Source organism: Varanus komodoensis, unplaced genomic scaffold, assembly GCF_004798865.1.
Source record: "Varanus komodoensis strain SLA01 unplaced genomic scaffold, ASM479886v1 scaffold17, whole genome shotgun sequence".
NCBI classification, from domain to species: Eukaryota; Metazoa; Chordata; class Lepidosauria; order Squamata; family Varanidae; genus Varanus; species Varanus komodoensis.
The window spans coordinates 17,815,492-17,837,688 of NW_025335505.1; the positions used below are offsets into that span (position 1 = coordinate 17,815,492).

Below are 22,197 nucleotides of genomic sequence, written 5' to 3' on the forward strand. Positions count from 1 at the left end.
GAGTAGAGCTCCATTCTCAAAAAAATAAGAAATGGTGGATTTTTCAAAAGTGTGCTTGTTGTAGTTCACCTTGGGGTTCAACATATAATTTAAGCTTCTGCAAATCCACAAAAGTAGTTCATGAACTGCTAATTACTGCATAGTAACAAATCTGATCCGGTGCATCTCTCATCAAGCAAGACTTTGAGCCTGAGGAGCACAGTATAGGTTATGTTTTGTTCTATTTTAAAGTCCCATTACAGCTTTGTCGTTGCTGCTTTTTCTTCTTCTTCCTGCAATTTATCATGCTCTTATGGATGTTTGACTAGGTTTTCCTGAGTTCTAGAAATATAAATGCTTGTAGCCTTGAGATTTCTGGGCCAGAATGATAGTACTTTCCTGAGCTTTAGTTGCTATTGTGTTCTCTTCAATGGAGGCAAGTCAGAGCCAGAAAACCATAAAGCTACATTTACCCTGGGATAGCCTCAAGGTAATAACATGAGCTGACCATCTTTGTCCCTATAAAACATGAGGGCAAATTCTGCTTAGCACATGCCAAGTTCCAGTACAGTTCCTCTTAAAATCATGAAGCATGCTTAGTGACTTGATTAAAAAAAAACAACAACCCAGAACACCATGGCTTCAGTTCAGGGCTTTTGGCATTCCTGCCAACCAAGAAATTGCAAGTTGGAAACTTTGCCAAATGTCACATGTGAAAAAGCCTTTATAAAGGGAAACGATTAGCTAATTGTACCCTGCAAAAGTAGAAAATACAACTTGAAAAATTTGTAATCTTAAACTAGAGAACATTGTGATGTTCTAGAGAAAAATCTGATTGTTCCTGAGACTGACCAACAGAATGAACATCTGTATTTGAATAATAATAGTAAAACAGTAGCTATTGAAAGAAATGACAAATGTAAACTTGTTCTATTCTTCAGTCAAATTTCAGAGAATATGATAATTAAGCTTTTAGTGTATTTGAGTTTAGCTTCTACTGACATAACATCATGCTTCTTAAAGTAGTTACTTATTTCCCTATAGATCATTCTGTGTCTAATGTTGACTTTTCAAATGAAATTTAAATCTAACTTATTGGTGAAGGCTTAACATCTACAATTTTGTTCTTTGTTATATATTATTCCTTAGAGCCAGAATTGCAGAGGATTAAATAAGGAGACCCCTCCTATGTTTAGTCACTTTTAATCTTTTTACATATAGCAATTCTGTAATCCTGCTCTGCTAAATAGGAGCTATGTATTTAGTGTCTCTGTTTCAAATTCTGTGTGTGCAGTTGTTTGGGCAAACTGCTGCTAATTTCAGTGATGAGGAATGGACCATATGATTTCTAGGCATGAAATGATCCTTGCTCTACATCCAATAGAAGTGTATGGTGAAATCATAGCAAACGAAGGTGCTTACACGCATATTTTACAAAGGGCTACAACAAGGGTTGTAGCAAAAACAACAGCATCCTATGGCATCTTGATGGCTAACATATGTATTATGGCATAAGATTTTGTGGCCTTGATTTCACCTCATCAGTTTCATCCTCTGCCAAGAATTGCCTAGTATTGCAAAGTCTGGCAGCCATTTCAAGTTGCAAAGTACAGAAAACATAATCCTATACTCTTTGTGTGAATTGTGCAGCATGGATCTCTCTGAGGACCATAGACTAGACAGAACCAGATCAAATTCTTCTTTTCTTGTTTCTATTGTAATTGAAGTGAGTGAAATCCTAGGAGGCCAGTTTGGATTGTCAGTTCCTAGGTTGCTCAACTATAGTTTAGCAATTGGTAATGAGCAATAGAATGCATGCTTCTTCCTTCTCCTATTGCCCTCTCCCTTTTTCAGTGCTTACATCCTGATTTAATCAAACTGCAGTTAACCATTACATTCAGAACAAGAAGCTATGATTTAATATGAGTATACTAACCAGGATCTATATACACCTTCAAATTGTGGTTTAGGATCCTGGTTAGTAAACTGACATTAAACTGCAGTTCCCTGTAGTGGATATTAATGGATATGTGCGATTTAAGTAAAGCAAAATTTAATCCTTTGCTGAAGAAGGGAACACATAGCCCTGTCAGTTGCTAGTTGCTAAATTATGGTTTAATGAGTTAGATACTGAGAGTCTAAAGCAGGATATTGTCTCACATCATGCATGTAACATCAGCAAATAAAGATGCATGCTTGTCTTGCACTTTTTGCTTATCTATATCTTAATAGTTTCATAACTAATCCACAAGGATTGTATGTTATATTATTCATATACTTCATGTTTTTATTTAGAATAGGCTACATGTACTCCATATTTACCAATGGTTTTGTTCTGAACCCTGAAAGCCACATTGCTCTTAGGTGGGGCCTGCCCCTGCTCTTATATTCTTTTAATTTATTGATTTATAACATTTATTACTTGCTTTTTATTATATAATAATCCCAAAATGGTGAACAATGCCAGTATAATCTTGCCATCAAACCAAGAGTAGAATACATATATTAAAAAGTTTATTTCAAAGTAAAACAACACAAATTCAGTTATAGCTGAGTAAAAAGGACTTTAGCACATGCCCAGACGTATACCCCTAGGCAGATGTTCATCTGATCATGCAGGAGAAAAAGTGGGGAAGGGAAAAGGATATACTGCTAAGCTTTGCCCTGAACATCCCCAAGCATGCAGTTGCCAGTTACATCTTCACCTGTTGAGTATGATCTCTGAATAGCATCCCCTCTAGATATTAATATCTGGGCAAGTACATAAGAGAAAAGATACTTAGTCAGGATCTAGGTCATAAGCCATGTAAGTCCTCCTGTGATAGCAGCAGTATCACCTTGGCAGCATAATGGCAGCCCTTGTGACTCCTTCAGAGTGGGAGTTTTATGTTCCCATAGATTGTCCCATTTACCAGCTAGCACACAGCATTTTCCACTAGCTGTAACTTCCGGGTCAAACTCAAAGGAGCACATTAAAATAACCCTCTCTTGAGGTTACCAGTGCATGCATCAGGGTAGCCAGGTGATCTGCACAACATTATCTTGGGTGCACTGCCTGATGCCAGCCCTGGACAGACCCACGTTAGCATGGTCACATGCAGGGAGTGAGTTATTCACGTGAGGGTTGTTTGTTTGTCTGCTTGGCAAAAGTGTTTTTTGCAGTGAATCACACTATCACTTTGGAGTGGCACATGGCAGGTCTGAGTAAACTGAACAACACAAAAAGAGGCATTTGCGTGTCTTCTTTCCTGAGTCCAAAGAAGCAATTTGAGGAGGTTCGTACTCTCCATAGTGGAACAAAGGTCTGTTATTTTCTCCCCATGCTTCCCAACACCTTTGAGCCTTTTTAAACATCTTATAATTTATTTATTTACTTAAAACTTTTCTAGATCATCCCTTACCAAAGTCTTGGGACGGTTTAACAATGCAAAACGTAAAATAAAACACAGTGTCCTAAAAATTCAACTAACAACCGATTAAAACAATCAGCTCTTAAAACATTGGGAAAATAAAAAGGTTTTAGCCTGGCGCTGAAAAGAATAATGACAATAAAGTTTTGCCAGAGAAATAAACATGTGCCAGGAAAGACGACGAGGGAAATGGGAGGTTAGAGAAGTCCCTATTGATACTCTGCTGGCAGATGCTTGGACTGTGGTTTTCCATCTTTTACCTTCCCTTCCAAAAAATGTAAGCTGGCACTTTAGCCCAATGATATCCGCTCAAGTTATTTCTTTCTCCTAGGGGAGAAAGGGAATATGCAAACGAGACTTCCCTGCAGTCCAGCACTGTAATGAAGCACTCAGCTCACACGAGGGCCACTGCTGTATAAATCTAGGCAGAGATAGGCAAGAAAACAGCCTGAATCAAGAATAAGGTGCTAGTGGAAATCTTCCATTATTTGTTGAGGGGGTGCTGGAATTAAATGCACTGAAATTTACCAGTTGGCTGTAGGTTTGTACTCTTACTTCGTTTTCAGTTCTGATAATTTGTCACTATATGTCACTACATTGCTAAGAGCAGTGTCTGCAGAAAACACATTTAGCCCATGGATGAAACAAGGAGAGGTCCTTGAAAACAGCCCATCCTTCATTCATTCTCTAAGGAAAGGGAGGGAGGGAGAAACCATTTTAGCTCCATTGGAGAAAGCTATGCCAGCTGTATACAAACAGGCAACCATGGAAGAAAACCAGAACATATCTACCACATGAGAGGTATCCCTGTAAAGAAGTTCCGAGTGGGGTAGCAGAATGTTTAGGTCATGTGCTTTTAATCATGAGTGATCAAAGGGCAGCATAAAATAAACCGAAAGGAATCAAACCCACATGTATCTTTTGTTTAAACTTTCCATAAGGGATTTACAAATGGTGGCTCTGAACTTTCTGCCAGAACCCAGTCGCGTAGGTCTCCATTCTGTGAGCCGGGTTGTAATGGCATTAGGAAATCTGGCTGCTCTAAGTAGATTTCCATGAATCTAAAGTCAAATGAAATCAATGAGGCTTAACTTCCAAATAATTGTACACAAAGTTGGATTAAATAAAAAGTAGTCAAGCAGTGACCTCTGTAAATCCAACAATATTGCAAGTGGCTCTGTGTTGAAAGGGGGTATCCCTTGAAGAAGCTCCTAGAGTGGCACATGAAGAAAGAAGAAAGTTGGAAGATTGCGGATTTGAATTTACACTGGAAGTAAAAGAGTTTGTTTTTTGTATCTTATGTAACACTTTGCTTAAAAGTAACGTGCTATTTAGTTTTTGTTTCACAAGTTTGTAAAACTAGTCAGGTTGCTTCTCAACTGTGCAGTTTCTCTTCTGCAAAAGACATCTAAGCAACAATTTTTGTGAGACAGCCCTACTACTTTTTTTGTTTTACTTTCTGAACCAGGAACTAGTGATTTTTGAATTAAAAGGCTTATTAATTGACACTGATTTTTAAGTTTGTACCAGATTCTTAGCTGAAAAATATAGTGCACAACCAACTGCTCTATCACCTGACAGCAATTGATAAAGCATCTGTGCAGAAAGTGTCAGGAAAAGGTTAATATTTATTGATTTTTATGGTACTACAACCAATGTAGTGTTGCCATCAAAGATGTATGGCCAGCAGCAATGGAATCGGTAAAATTGCACATTTCATGTTAGTTTTTACTATAACTTATCCTTGTGTTTTGGCCTTAAAAATGACAGATCTTTAATGCAGAGCAGAATGCTCTGAATGTGCAGCTACTACGTACCTGAATCAGAATGTAGTATTCCAAAAGGAGATTTTCTAAAAGCCTTCCGGGGGGCGGGGGGACAGGACAGTGAGCACCACAATCTTGCTTTGCAAATGACAATCACATTTAGCTTTTTCATCCACTTAAATATATGCTATTGATTTGTAGCAGGTGCCAAGCAAGTGATAGCTTAAATTATTACCAATAAAGAGCTTGCTTCTTAAAAAAAAAAAAAATACAGAATTAGATGGTGCATGGGCAGGTGATTCGTAGCAGCCTTCAGACAAATCTGGTCACTTTGATACATACTGCCATGCTTATAAGATAAAGAGTGTGGACAGGAGGAGTGAATGTGTAGGAGTAACTCCATCATCTGTTTCAGCTTAATATATTTTGTTTGGATAAGAAACAAGTCTAGTTGTTTTCATCCTTCTCTCTGGAACCAGAAACTCTGGAATCTTTTGATTTTTTTGTTTGTTTGCTTTATCTGCAGTTTGTACTTCCTTTCCCTCATAAGTCCACCAAACTCTGCTTAGATAGCTACTTCTCTATAGCCTAAAGTATAAATATGATTCATGACTTGTGGAATTTCAAGGGATTTGGGTTTGATAAACAGCTTACAAAATAGATTAAATGTAGTGTCATTTAGGTGATCTGTTGTAGGCCAAAGGGCTCCAGTATACACCTGCGCAGAGCTTCATACATCTCCAAATTCTTCTCAGTGCACTTCAGTGGCATGGCAGATGTGCACTGACAGAGCCAATGCCTTCATTAAAATGAATGGAGAAGACCATGCACAGGGGCTATTTGTGTATATTGGGGGTACTTGTGGAGCACTTTAGCAGACCAGTTATGTTTATAAGCCATGATTCCGTTGCCTTTATCAGAATGACTAGACATCATGCGTTTAATCCAATTGTTTTCACCTCTGTAAGGATTTCTGGATCAGTCCATAAATGTCAGAAACATTTGTGAAATGTATATCCTCTGTGATACAGGAATATCATTTACCCAACTTTTTTGTTTGCTCTGGCTCCTCTCTTTTTTATCTGTGGGGTTTTTTTTTTTTTTTAATGTTCACTCATGAAGTCAGAGCAGGTTTGAGTCAAACAGCTTCTAATGATTATAGTGATGGGAAGAAACACTTTCTACAGGCTGACCTGTAGAATAAATGATACTGTATACTGTAAACATGCTTTAGATCTCCTTTTGTCTGTATCACATTTTTTTCTATTGAGCTTTATACCACCAGTTTGTCTGCTCTTTCTCCACCCCAGACAGCTTACCCATTTTATTGTGCTCATTTAGAGGAAAGAAAAACAGTTTGTCTCCCTGAAAGGCAAAGAACATTGACTGGAAAACTACTTTTAGAGCTAAAATACCATTATAATATATGGTGACTAAAGTTCTTCAATTGAATGTTGCAAAAGGCACTGACAATATGAAATATTCACTGGAAAGAAAGGATTTTTTTTCTTCCCCTAAACCTTCTACCCTAGAGCCTGATGTGAATTTTGAATGTAAAGTATTGCACAAAATAAGGTATTTAATTTCAATAAGTCAAATAAGAGCCAGTGCTCATATAACTCCACCTTTTGATTGTAATGACTCTCCCATTAATCTAACATACTACATTTTTGTTGTGCTTCATTAACCCCTTCCCTTCCCATCTATCTTCACTGTTCACTTGAAATCGTGGCTTGGAAAATTGTTGCATTTTCAGCCACAAGAGCACACCGGGGATATTTTGCTGTGTTTTCATTCTTTCTCTAATTCTGTTGTTCCCAGTTTCCAGACCACCAGTTACCAAAACATTGATATACTTTATGATTCCCATAACGCATTTCAGTCTTGTAGTTATGGACAGCTTAGTGACAGAAGGCTTTTCAAACACTTTACCTAATTTTTAAAAATTAACTAGAGCTGGCTGTAAACTATTAATTATGGTTGCTAACCCCCCACCCTTCCAAATTGGCTATTAATTTAGGTAATGGCTGGTATGTTACACTTTCAACCAATTTCAGAAAATAATGCCATGGGAAGGGCTTTTTAATTCATTATGTAATTCAACTTTAGTGCCAGCCATACACAACAAAATATACATTTTGTTTGAGATTGTACATACTTGTACTGCCATTAAAATCTGACACCATTTAAATTGGAAACATGCATCAAATAAGAAAATGAATTGATCTTTAACTTGTCACTCTTTATTATAAAACTTGTGGCTTGATTCTAAGAACTGCTGTGCAACCCGGTAAAGGCCCATGATGGGAAGTCTGAAAAAAGCACCAGATTGCAAAACTAAACTGTTTGCTTTGCAGTGATGTTATCCACTGCAAGTACAAATGGGCATTCCTAGTCTTTCCATGGGCTCTTGCAATATACATGCATAACAACATAAACAAAACAAAGAGAAAATTCAGTCCTTTTTACATAAGAAAATGTTTGCCAGAGTGGTCTAGCATCTAAAGAGTTACACCTAGGAATAGGAAGCCTAGTTTAAGCTAACCATGCCTAGTTTATAGGGCTATTGTCATTAAAGGAGGGATTAGTCTATGCCCATCACTTAGAACCTTTTGATTATAAATACCGTACTTATATTCTCCTGCATTTGAATGATCCATTAAAGTGCCCATCCTTCAAAGCTACTGAGGAAGCTGTTGATCTTGGACAGTATCTGATAGTGCTATTGTACTCTGCTCATTCCATTGTGCCAGTGGGACCCACTGCTAGAGCAATGGGATCTTGATGATGCCTAAGCAAACCTGCAAATGAAGGGAAATGCTTGTTCCCCCAACTGAACAGTTCAATGGAGTACCATTCTGATAGCTTCATTGAGCTGGCCCTTGTCAGAGGCCAGCTTTTCCATTTTTTTTCTTTTCCCAATTGCTTTAAGAACTGCTTACTTCTCTGTGAGTCCCACTGGTGCATAGGCAGCACAGGATACTGCCCCATGTCCAACTGAACTATGAAAATACACTTTCCTACCTGGTTTTTTATTTGTTCTGTCCCTGTCAGTGGAAGAAGATGTGTGTAAAATGTATGGACGATGCATAAAAATAGTGTTTGTTTATGCATATTTGGAGAAGATATGCTGTTAAAAATGGCAGAGTTGAAGAGTTCCTACTGCCTTATCCAAAAAACAAAAGTGAAAGGAAAGCACTCTTTCCATTCAGCAGATTCAATGGAAAGCATTCAACAGTGTGCGGGATGCAATAAAGGCTCATGCGTCACTAACTGGTTGTTCTCTACATGCCCAAAATTCTTCCATTGGGTTGGAGATCCCCCAGAACAGCATGGGAGGTGGTGCTAGAGGCTGTAGTGGGAAGAGGCAATTGGCCAAAATCCACCCCCAGCCCCATTACACTAATGGGAGCATTCAGTTTGTGGAGGTTTGTGCTAGGCAACTCCATATCGAACCCTTAGTTCACATACCCTTGATGGATGTTCCTTTCCACCATCATCATCATCATCAGCTGTAATTGCTCCTTATCTTCTTTCTCATTGCTGCCAGCTGCTTACCTAAGAGGCAGAGACCCAGTGAACAAGTAGGCACCAGCATCTGCTGACCCACCTCCTCACATCATTGTTCTCTGGGCCAGCATGAGGGGTGGTGAACAAGCAGGTAGCAATGGAGAAGAGAAGAGGTATCTCCAGAAGCTCTTGCCATTGAGCTCCTGCTGGACTGTGGACCCTTTGCAAATGCCCAGTCATTTCTGCCCTTGACATTGGCCTGGATCCAACTCACTGAGCCAGTTCACACTTGATAATGAGCTATGCTGAAAATAAGCCATTGTAGGTTAGTTAGTTTATTGCACTTCTATGCCTCCAATGATCCCAACATGGATCTCTAGGTGGCTTACAACAGTAATCAAAACCACAATTCCTAAAAAGCAATAAAACAATAAAAACACTACTCACTCTCTAAGCCATGCTATTGCTGATATATGGTCAGCCATTTGCTCATTTGCCATAGTTTGTTTCCTCCTCCACCAGCTCCCAGAATATATCCCAGGGGCCTTTGTGGCATAATTCTTCTATATTCTTGCTGTGATTAGATGAGCTCCCCCCATCACATACACACTTCCTTGCCTTGCCACATCCTCAGAGTGAAGGTGTGAGGGGCTTAGCTTACTTTTCATGATGAAGTGGCTGATTTTCTTTAGCACTTAAAAGAAGCCAGCTCAGCTGCTGCTTCCAGCCCATTACTCTTCCTTGCACAGCTTGCCTGTATGTGTGATCAGCTTACCTCTGGGTAAGCATATATATATCCCCTGATTGAGGCCATAGTGAATCAGGAGGGGTAATTTAAGCTTTCCCTTCCCTCCTGTCATCATGCTGAATTCTCTCTGTATGGGAATGCTTTAATTTTTTAAAAAAGATGATACTATTTTCTCTTTCTTTTTACTTCTCCATGGTAGGACGAGGGTGCGATTTTAGCATGAAAACAGGAGGGACTCGAGCTTGAATTCCCTTTGCTCCAGCACCATTGTTCAGAATTGGGGGTACACATTTACCTAGAGGGTAGGCCATCACATACACAGCTGTGCTGAGTTCACAAGGGAATAAGCCTGGCTGTTGTCAAACAAAGCATTGAACTGGAGGACAGACAGAGGTCATCCTGAGGAGTAGCTGTGCAGCCCTTTCCAGCAAAATATGCGCAAGCCACTTTGCCAGGCTCAAACATCACAGCAAGCTACTCTGAACAAATCAATAACAAGCTATAGGTTCTCAGGATGGCCTGTGCATGGCTAACATGGCTAATGCTGAAGAAACCATGTTGAGATCCAATACCACAAGAAGCCACCCTGAAACCAGCAAGGGCAACAACCCGTGGTTGTTTCTTGTTTTGTGCAGAAGCACTTTGTTGGAAAATTTCTTCATATTATTACAAATACTGAGAAAACTTTATCCATGTGATGCTAAACTGCCATCAAGGGGTTTGTTTGTTTTGCATCATATATCCTCTGCAAAATGCAGCTGCAGTCTTTCAGACCTCTGTACCAGACCATTTCGGTATTTTGTACTTTTGCTTTAACAAATGAAGAATTACAGTGAAATTTCATTGGTTATGTAATAGTAGACCCTTCTGGGTCTTGTAAATTTGAATGAAAAAGCAGGACCTAGATTTTACTGAGAAATGTCAGGTCAGTTTTGATCCTGCAAAGTTTCAATGAAATCTCCATTTAAAATATAGAAACACTACTGTTGCTGTGATCAGCCTAGTTCACAAGCATGCCAACAGTGTCCTGCCTAATTAACGAGTGTTTAATGGTTAATTAATCTTGGTTAATGAGCAGTATAGAAATCAAATAAAATAAATAATTTATATTTTCATTCATATTGAACTCTTCCCACTTTAAGAAATACCTTTATTCTAGAAACAAATGCATTCATTATCTTTAGGAAAAGCTGTGTTGAACAGCTAACTTTGTAAGTGAAAAAGATTTTATAACCCACAAACCTTTAGATACCTGTCACTTATCCTTTGGTGGTGAGTTCCTTGTTGAAAAGATTTTGCCTTCATCTCATCCCTATCCTTGATGTTTGGGGAAAGGTCAAGAGTAAATTGTCTACATCATTCATCAAAAGAGTAATTAAAATCAAATCATCATAATTTCATATTCTGCAGCCAAAATATTAAACAAGAATTGTTATCAAGATATACAGAATTAACTCAAGTAAAATAGAAAGGAATTTTGTATGATTAATCCATCTACCAGAATCTGAAACACACCCTTTTGACAAAGAAGCAGCCTCAAATGTTAATTGTTGCTGACAGATTGTGACTAGATCTTTCCACAGAATGGAAGGAAACAAATTGACTTTCCCACCTCGTTCTCCAGACTCTTATGATTTCTAACTGTGAGGTTACTGTTTTTAATGAGACAGTTAAAGGCATTTCAGATGGTTTTGGCTGGTTCTTAGGCTCCTGAATTCATGACAAATCCATAGCTCCATACCCATATCAGTTTAAGTAAGGATCCAAGAATGTGAGACTAAAAATTGATTTGGAAAGCTCTCAGCAATATGTTGCTTGATGAACTTGCTAATTTATCTGCTTTCAGAAGTGAATGGAAAGTTGTTTATATTTATTTATTTATTATATTTCAATTTAGTCTGCCCAATTACAGAAAGGTGAATTATGTTGCAAAAGAACAGAAGCAATATTCAATAACACAGTAATATCACAAAAATACCATGTAAACTATGTAAAAGAAACTGTTCCACTGCACTACAGGTAAATCTAAATTATACAATTTGGAAACAAAATGTCTGGGAGAAAAGATAACAACATGGGTGCCAAGCAAGCCTCCTTATGGAGGGTACTCCATATGTGTGGTATTATAACTAAGATGGCCCGTTCTCTTATAGCCACCTGCCTGACCTCAAGGTCTTAAGTGACAATGAGGGGATCCAGGAGCATCCCCAAAACCTACTTCTGCAGGATAAGTGCAACACCCTCTAGAACATGTTGAACACTACTTAGCTGAACGCAGAAACCACCCACAAAGAGTCTTGTCTGAACTGAGCTTCAGTTTATTGGCCCTCATCTAGTCCATTACTCTGTCCAGACTTTCAGGATATCTACAGCCCCACCTAAGTTAGATGAAAGGAAGAGTATTATCTGCATATTGATGACACATCACCTTATATCTCTGGATAATCTTGTGAAATGTGCACTAGCATGAGGAATAGAAATTAAGCCTTTGGTAAATAGTGCAGTGAAGGGTCAGATGCCAGGACTTTTTGATCTCTCCTCATCTGCCATCCCCTCAGATTTCCTTATTCCCTCTGGGCTTAGCTGCATTCTTCCCAGTAGATAGGGGGAAATGGATTTTTTCCAGGAACAAGATATTGCTGTAAATGTATCCCTGCTGTAATTCATAGTATTTTGAGGTAATTTAGTCTTGAACAGGGAAATAACACCCATTAGCTTTATTTAGCTATTTGACATTCTAGCAGAAATGTCACACAAGGTAGCTTTGCACTGCCCTTTGTCAGCTCTTTATTGCATGACTCTCAGATGATCTTAATATGTCGGACAGTATGTCAACACACGATGTCTCTTTGGTGCGTGTGAGTGTGCATGTGTATCCATATAGTGTGATATGTACCCTGCCCCCATGACTTAGGAAGCTCTCTAATAGTAATGTTATTTTTCTAACATCTATGTGGTTATATCACTGCCACTTCTCACTTTACCATATTTCCCTAACCCGAACCCACACTCTTTGTCTTTATGAATCTGAACACCATTGTCTTCATCCTTAGGGTCAGCAACTGGAACTCATCCAATACAAAGGGATCAAGGGTGCTCTGAATCCCTCCAAATTACACAAGATGTGGGCCATTTACTTGGAAAGCAGCTTGCAGATTTGTCACAGCAAGCCATCAGAGGAGTGACCAATTCCATTTTAGTCTGTTCCTAACAGACCCTTAACCACTGCATCCCAGCCATTGACCTTCAGGTTTCATTGCCCTCAACTCTAAGGTATACCAAGGAGGTAGTTTTACTCTGCTAAGGGAAGACAGAACTTGGACATGACTGTGTTAACTTCCTGGGCCAACTCTGTGTCCCTTAGACCAACTAGAGCTTCAACAAGAGCACCAGCCATAGGAAATGGACAATCTCCTCTAAAATTTGTCAGGGTCTACTAGTGTCCAGGGCTGTACCCTTCTAATAGAGTCACCATCTGAAGCCTAAACCTCAACAGATACCGATCCACCTATGCCAGAACTTAAATCCCCATTTTCAGATCACCATCTGAAGCCTAAACCTCAACAGATACCGATCCACCTATGGCAGAATTTAAATCCCCCATTTTCAGATCACCATCTTCTTGCCTGACCAAGAGAAGCACATCCACTCCTTTGTTACCTGGTAAACTCATTTTAAACTTTGAGAAAAAATGACATCTTAATTTTTTCCAAGTTTATATTTGTTTTATAGAAACTGACCAGTGTTACATGGTGTGTATGTTTTGTTTATTTATTTAAGATATTTTAGGCCCATGTATTTGCTAGACTACACAGATTATAGAAATACTGTAATAGCCACTAGAATGCATACAAAGATTATCACAAAATTATGAATGAAGCATCATTCCAACATAACATTTTTCCTGTCCATTAAACATATCTATTGATGTTTTTTGATCCATTTGCAAAAAAATGCTACAATGGACTGTAATATCCATTTGCATTGTGTCATAATGTCATAATGTTTTTGATATGATTTCTTCTGTAAAGAAAAACTTGATCCAAATTGGTTCTTCCTCCTCTTGAAATGAAGTCATCTGTGACAGGTGGTCCAGGAGACATGCCTTCAAAGTAGCTAAGACTCTACATGCAGTCTATCCATTATGGGAAACTGTGCCTACTTTACCCATCAACATCATCCCAGTATGTTATTTTGTTTGTTGTGAAGACACTGACTTTCTTAAGGGACTTATTTTGCCAGTGTGGCAGTTTTTCCTTAGTCTTTTAAACAACAGCAGCATGTAAAACTGAGCCTGCTTGCATATACATGAAACACAACATGAGCAGAACACAATAAATTATCACAGCCATAGGGACTGAACTATCAGTTTTCAATAGCTGATCTATGTCAGTAATTATCCACAGTTTGTTAACCATGTGTTGCTGAAAATTCAACAAGAGTGAATAAGTTGGTTCCCAGCTACCTTTCCACTCCTGCTACAATTGTTGCTGAGGAATAAACTATCCAGAGTTGCAGGATCCCGTGTCACAATAGACAACCTAAGGATGAGGTTCTCTGGTCTCTTTAGCTCTGCCCAGCATCAGTGAAAGAGGGTGGCAATCATGAACCAGCATACTGACTTGCTTCCATGGCATTTGGAACCCATGTTTGGGTTCCTGCAGTGTGTGAACGAGTCCTGTGTATGCTGGATTTTTCTATTACCAGTTAGAATCATAGGATCACCACCTAGATCCAGTGATGTTAGCTATGTTATTCCTGTGTCTAGAATGGCTTCTCCACTTATTTCACATGAGGAAGCTTATCTGTATGCTCATCACTTTGTAGAAATGCATTAGCTTCTTTCTTTGAAATGAAAGAAAGATCCATATGTGCTCAGCTCACTCAGTATATCTTTGAATGGAACACATTTGTGGTACAACAAATTTCTATATGTATCTAACAGATGAAAATGAAAAGATGTTTCACATATGGGACTCTGGGGCATATTTAAGAGATAGTGTATTCTATTTTGTAAATTGTTGCACATATTTTCTAAAGTTTAATTAACTCATAATAAACTATTCTTGTGATTGTTTTCCTACTCATGCATTAGAGGAGATACTCTAATTTGTCATTATGTGGAATAGAGTTGTTTGCTGTTGAAGTTGCTTAACAGAAGTGTCATACGCTGAGAAACATATTTTCATTGCAACATTGCAATGGAAGTAGCTTAAGATCTGTATATGCATAGATTGTTAAACTGCTCCTGATGCTAACGTTAATATCTTGAAAAACAAGTATATGTTAAAACAATCCAACAACAGTGGTAGTTGTTTATACATGTTTGTGTCTGTGTTGGGGAGAGATTAGAGAGTGGGAAGTCTGGTTTCTAGTTCTAGTTTCTAATTTCTAGTTTCTCGATTACAATTTTTAGAAAGCAATATTTTAAAAGTATTATCTTTATAAGGTTTCATGTAATGTTCCAACAAAACAGTGCGTAATCATATCAAAATATATCAGTAGATTTATTTGATCACTTTTATCCTACAGATTGAAAATAGGAGCAATAACCATAACTAACCTACCCTGATTCTACAAGAGTTATATTGAGCATCCAAAATTTTTGTATTTTTAATATTATTTTTACATCAAAACTCAGTGGGTTGGATCGAGACTTAAGGATACATATAAACTGCAATGTAAGTCCCATTGATTTCAGTCTCTAATAAGGTCATGGGAACAGGAAGAAGGATCAAAAATAAAAGTAAGCTGCTCCAGTTCCCAAACAGCTGTCCCACAGAAGCCATTTTACATAACCTATTGAGTCTAGAATTTAAAAAAAAACCTTGTAATTTCCTGTAGCATTCCATGCTTCAAGACCAAAATAGAAGTTGAATATGTTGTGAGTTTAAGCATTGCTCATAACTTTATCTGAAATAATTGTTTTGTGCAAGAATGACTTAGGAAAAGCATACTCCATTCATTCATTCATTCATTCATTCATTCATTCATTCATTCAGTTTCATTGTATTTCCCACTCTATTCATGTGTTTCCTCCCTTTTATCCTCACAACATTCCTGTGAGGTATACTAGGCTGAATGATAGTGACTGACCCATGATTGTTCAGTGATCTTCATAGTTGAGAAGGGATATTGACTCACGTATGCTTGTCTTAGTGAGACACTAAGAGCCTTACCCCATAGTGACCATAATTCATGTTGTATAAACAAACACAACCAGAGGATATGTTTTTTACTCATTTTTATTGGCTGGATTGGTTATAAAAATCACTGGGTGGTGATAATAGCTAAAAGTTGCGTTTCAGATATTTTCAAACATTAGTTTGCATTTTGAGGCATATAATTTCATTCCCCATTTGACAAGTAGTATAAGAGCAACAGCAGTTTAACAAGAGTAAAATTTCTGTGATGATTTTCTTTGGGGCTACTCTAAGTAATGTTTTACACATAGCATTCAGTTCATCACCTTCTTAGTATGCCAAATTAAGCATAACAGAGGCCTGTAATTTTTACCAAAAGAATCTTTTAAAAGATCTGCCAGCACAAATTGCTCACTATTAATTTAGCTAAGCACTTTAGAACTATTATCAAAAATATATAGCTCCTTTGCATTTCACTTCTTTATATTTATGTAATGCATAACTGTGACTATATATTTTGTATTGATAATTAACAGCAAAATTATTATGCCCATACATTTTAAGCACACCTTCTTCAGATAAAACTATAAACTGAAAATCGCTGGAAATAGTGACATTAAATCTGATTTACCCTTAAGGTTTTCATTTTAAATCAATATTATAGGTGAGCAAGTATAATAACAGCTAGGCAACTTTCACCAAATTAATATTTTGCAGAGAGTCACATTTAAAATCGGGAGGGAAGCTTTAAAGGCAAGACTAATTTTTTTTTTTTATTACCAGCATCTTCCAATCTGCTATAAAAATATGCAGGATAGTGCCAACATTGACTGGATTCACACAAAACAGTAAGCCATGATAGTTTACAAACAATAAGTGGCTTATCCTTTTTGAACCTAGAAGCATGACTTGTAAAGCACTCTGGCTGAATTCAGAAAACACGACAAACTATTCCAGTTTATAAGCCACTACGTCTTATCATGTTGGTGAGCCCAATTGCTAAAAACTAGTATTAGCAAATATCATCCTCCAGCAAACCCTAGTTAATCTGTTGTCCAGTGAACTTGTGTGCAAAACTATCTACCCTAGTATTAGTTTACATTATGGCTTGATCCAATGAGGATGTCTGTGATCCTGTGAATTTGAGGATGTCTGTGATCCTGTGAATTTGGAGGCTTACAAGCATTCTGTGCAGTGCAAGATCTTTGCTAGAAGAACTCCACAAAGGTGTTCTTCACTTCCCTTCTCTTATCACTCTGCATTTTTGCTATATGATTTGCTGGCTGATTTTAGCTGCATGGAGCAAATGGAGAAGGCCAGAACCCCATCAGGATACATTGTATCCTGGTGAATCCCATCTCTTTCATTTTCTGAATTCTCCCTGTCCCCATTACCCTCTTTCCAAAGTTGCTTTTCTTACTTTGGAGAGGAGCTGGCATGTTTTTTCTACTTTAGCTGTGAGGGGGCAGGGAAGGGGGACTGGAACTCCAATTCTCAGCTCTGAGGTCAGAGCACTGCCTCTGGATTGGGACCTTGGAGTGGGATTTGGAATGATTCTACAGCCCCCAGAAAATGTCAAGGGCAAATGGAATTGCTTTCTCCATGTGCTGCATACTGGTAGGTTATAAAACTTGTCCAGCTTAGATTTTATCCCAGCAATTATCCTCAGTCAACATCTAACAATTCTGCCAGAGCTATCCACCTAATCTTGTTTACTGGGAAAACAATATTTCCATCTCCCCTGCCTCAAAACAACTGCGTAGCTCTAAAGCAGCAGAATGAGACAACAGAAGATGGGAAGAAGACTTGATGAGCTTGATTCAGTATGTAAGCCCCGTATTGTATCTTTCTGCTAGAAAGTATGGTGGGGTCTGAAGGAGCTCTGGGGGACATTTTCGCCTCCAAACCTCCCCAGCTGCACTTCACTGAATTTGGTAGGAGGGACAAGCGGATGGAGTACATGTAGCCCATGGGCTGCATGTTGTCCAGCCCCACCTCACAGTGGCAACGCTGTTAAATATTATGTATAAAACCGTGGGGTGCCTTTTCAATCCCAATGACAGTGAAAAAATTACCCACAGAGATCTCACTTTTAAAGGGAAGATAATTGCGTTGGTATCACAGTATCACATCACCCTCAAGATTTAACTTTCAGAGTGTGTGCATGTAGCTTGTACAACTGTTTTTACATGAAGACTTGTTTTTATTTGATCCAAGCAAAGCTATTTATGGATTATGATTGTTCTAAGATCCACAAAGAAAGCAGGCTAGTTGGCCTTCATGATGTCTTGTGTGTTATCTCTTAATCTTTTCTTTGCTTTTTGCTTCTTAACAAACACCTTTTTAAAATGGTGTGAAGGAAAAGAAGCGGTATCCTTTCAATAAATGTAACTGTAGTAGAAAAATACTGACAGCAATTGTGATAATTTAATTGCTTCTATTAAAAAAAAGATGGGATCATTTAATAATTAATTGGCAATCAACTTGTCACAATCAGCAATTCTGTTTCTCCCCTGCTAATATTTTCTGTTCATCCTCTGCTAAGTGACAAGCAAAATATGTGTTTGGTGATAGTTTTTGTTGGACTGACATTGTCACTGAAACTCCAAAGTTTTGAGCTGCAAAAAATTTGGTTCAATAAAATATACCATTTAACAGAATCATTTATGACAACAGGACACCAAGCTGCCTAGCATTCTTAGATACATTTCAAAACTAACTGTTTGAAATATAGGAATGAGACAGTGATAAATCAGTAAAAGTATTTACAAGCTTTTCTTAACCTTTGCCTTCCAGTAAGACTGTCTGGGAAGTCCTTTACAGGTTACAGTCAAAACTAATGTATTCTTACTTTATTCTGGATAGCATTTGAATATTTCCCCTGCAATGTGTCCATAATCTTATCGAAATTACCATTTAAAAAGTACACACAAGCTTGTTTTGTCTGTGTCTCTGATCAGCAGAATTTAATCTCCCCCAATGAAATTTGTTCTTCTATATTTAACTTGGTCCTTGTTCCGGCTGGCTGTTTTTGTGTGGCAGCACTATCTGAAAGCATTGCGATTCTGGTTCTTTTTCCGAGCTCCAGCAGTCTCCTGGCCATTAAGTATCACAGAACATTGTGTTGTACAAAATAGCATCACAAAACAAAATCAAACCTGGCTGCCGGTGATTCAGAGATTTTTTGTCAGCCAGCACCTGTGCCCAGTGATAGCCAAGGGCACAGGGCCATGAAGAAAGAAGGCTGGAACATGAAGCATCTCTTGCCTTTCACTACAGGTAGCACTACTGGTAGCCTGTCCCTAAAAAGAAAAATGCATGGAAGTCATATTGGCATATTTATGCCACTGCAGAACACTTCTGCTAACTTTGTAATGCAGAGGTAAGAACTTCAGACCCAGAAGCCAATCCAGCCAGAGATTCACCAGGTAGCTGCACCCTGATCTCCTGACTCCACCCCCCTTTCCCCAACAGCCAATCATTTGGTGACTTCCTGGTTTTTGTGCAGTTTTCTAAAAGATGAAATATCTCTTGATGTCTTAATTAGTTGCATTAAGGGCTTTAAGGTCAGTATGCTGACATGTTTTGTTTTTGTGTTTTCGATCCTACTCCTTTTTGCCTTCAGCCCCACTCACCACTGGTACGTGGACCCCAAGACTGAATGCTCCAAAATTGGATTTGTTTCTTAGGCTGAAAGAGGTTACTCACGTCTGTTTTAACGGATATGGGGCGGTGGGGGCTGGTGACTTTCTGAACTAGACTCTTTGAAAAGTTGGATTCAACTTTTAAACTTCCCACACCAGGACTTATGCATGATTTTAAAAAGAAAGGGTACTTTTAAATGTGTCAAAATGCCATTGTGCCCCAAGTGGAAAATACCAACTACTCTTCATACCACTGATAAAGCAAATCAGTTCCATGTGAGAGGGATTAACGTAATCCCCATGTGAAGTGGAGGCACAGTGCCTCTCATTTGGAAGTTAAACAGTTCCGTATGGCCTAAGTTTCTGAGTTTGTGCATGCTGGCAAATTGCTAAAAAACAGAACACCACAAAAGCTCCAACAATGAGTACATCAAAGCATTCAAAATGGCACATAACTCTTTCTTTTGGTTCCATGCATTATAACCACACCCCAGTGCTTACGTATACATATACCCAGGATCCATCAAATCCTTCTCAACAGTCTAATTATTTCTTACCCTAAAATGGAAAGAATCAAATAAATTGGTGGAAAGCATGAGTAAGTCCTGTCTCACTAAACATTTATAGTCCTTTGAGAGTGTCAACAAACATATAATCAGGGGTGATGCAGTAAACATTCTTTAGTTGGTCTTTCAAAAGGTTTTTGACAAATTCCGTCATCAAACACTCCTGAACAGACTTAGCAGTCTTTGGGTAGGAAAAATGACCTAATAGATTAGTAATTATTTAAAGAGCAGGAAGTGGGAAGTAGAAATAAATGGTCAGTTCTGCACTTGGAACACTGTGGACAGTTCTGGTTAACACACCTCAAAAATGGATATGGTAGAACTGAAAAAGCAGCAGAAAGGGCCAAGCAAAATAACCAAGGGCCTGAACGTTTTGTTTTGTTTTGGGCATAAGAGGGCCTTCTGGCTAATAGGTCAGGATAAAAATCAAATGAATAAATAAATAAGCAACTCATATGTAGCGAAAGGTTACAATATTTGGGGATTTTTTTGCTAAGGGAAAGGTAAGTGGAGCTGTGATAGGGGGAAAGTGAATAGAGAAACATTTTTCTTGTGCTCTTACAATAGTGTAACCTGACATTCAGTGAAGCTGAATGTGAATGTGGGAAGATTCAAGACAGATAAAAGGAAGAAACTATGGAATTCACTACCATGAGATGAGTGATAGCCATCAACTTGGACATCTTTAAAAAGAGACTAGTCATTCATTGAGGATTTGACTATCAATAGCTATTAGTCATGTTGGCGCATATTACATTCAGTGTTGGATCCAGTATGCTTCTGAATACCAGTTGCTTAGGAACACAAGCAGGAGGCTGCTGCTATTCTTCTGTCCTGTTTGTGGGTATTTGTTTGGCCACCAAGGATACAAAAAGCTGAAAATATGCCTTTGATCTGAGCTAGCATAGTTCTTCTCATGTCCATACCACCATACTACATAATATCCATCTAGTGACCTTTCCAAGAAAAAAAATATGATGTTCAATAGTTTTCTTCTATTTTACGGTGATTTTATTGCTGTGTAAGAATGTATCAGTTTTTAGTGTGTGTTTTATTACTGTACTTCACCTTAGGAGGTCATCTGTTCTGAAAGATGGCCAAGAAATACTGTAAATAAATAAATAAGTCTGATGAACATGAAGGAAAAGTATAAAACCCCGAGGAACTCCATAAGGCAAGGGGCAAGGCAACAGATGCCTGAGGAAGTTGTCATGGTTGATTGCATCAAAAGCCTCTAAAGAGTCCATAACCAACAGGAATGCACACTTTCTTTTAAGCGCTCAACAAAGGTCACCTACTGGGGCAATTTCATTTAAAAAGCAAGAATTTAATCCAAACTGGAAAAATGTGACCTAGAAAGGGAGGGTATAAATATATTAACAAGTAATATCAAGTTCCCCTGTGAAACTGACTAAAGTAGGAAATGATACATGCAGACTATAACACTACTTCAGTTACCTAAAACAAAATGGCACCTGATTTCTGTTACAGGAAGGCCTAATTATATCTATCGTTACAGCATTTCAGTTTTAGTTATGAACTTGGTAGAAATGGCACTGCTAGATCCTAACTGAGCAATTTTTTCTGGGTTTGGTAACTCCAAGGGACACATAGGGCCCTCTAACATGCTTGCTAGTACCTTGCATTTAATTTCAAGTTTTATTCATGTATTCCTTTTCATTGCCTGGGCCTGCTCTTTGCGTTAATATATTTGAAGCAGCCTAAACACACAACCTTTAGAGTGCCCGCAGTGCCATGAAACTTTATTTTTGAGATGGTGCTGACTGCCTGGCATGAGAAAACTGTCCACTCAGTGCCAGCTCCAGGTTTTGGGCCGTGATGTCTTCTGTGGACCCTCCTCTGTGAGGCCTCCTCCTCACCACCATTGTCATTGGTTGTTATCACACCCCATCCTCTTTGTCATCATTGCTACTATTTGCTTCCCTAACAGGCAGTGAGCAAGGAGGCAGTGGCATTTCCTCCTCTTCCTCACAAACATCACTGCCTGGCTCAGAGTGAGAGGTGGTTCAACATGAAGGCTGCAGTGGTGAAGGGAAGCAAATCCAGGTGTTTTTGTGAGTGGACTTCTGCTGGGTTTGGGCACTTGGTAGGTGCCCAGCCCTCAACACTGGCCCTGTATATTATTTCTTTCTAGTTAAGTAATGTTTTTAGCAGGGTTTCAGAACCCTGCTAAAAGTAGACAGGGAAATGATTTCTATCAATATTTCCTTTCTAAATATTTTGCCTTCTATCCTGCTACCTGAAATAGAGGCCATTCTGATTATTCCCTCCTTCTTTCACAAGCCACTTAATTGCCAGAACTGGCAATATGAATGCTCTTGATACTTCCCCACTCTTAGACAGATTTTCATTTCTATATGCTTATCCTGGCAGATGTTTCTTTTCTATTTGAATAATAAAATAGTTTTAA

General features: G+C 38.4%; 1 protein-coding gene across 1 annotated transcript in view; it reads left to right on the forward strand.

Moving 5' to 3' along the window:
* The window catches only part of ZNF407 (zinc finger protein 407), a 334,032-nt gene that overhangs the window by 292,171 nt on the left and 19,664 nt on the right, over positions 1-22,197 (forward strand). The window lies entirely within an intron of this gene.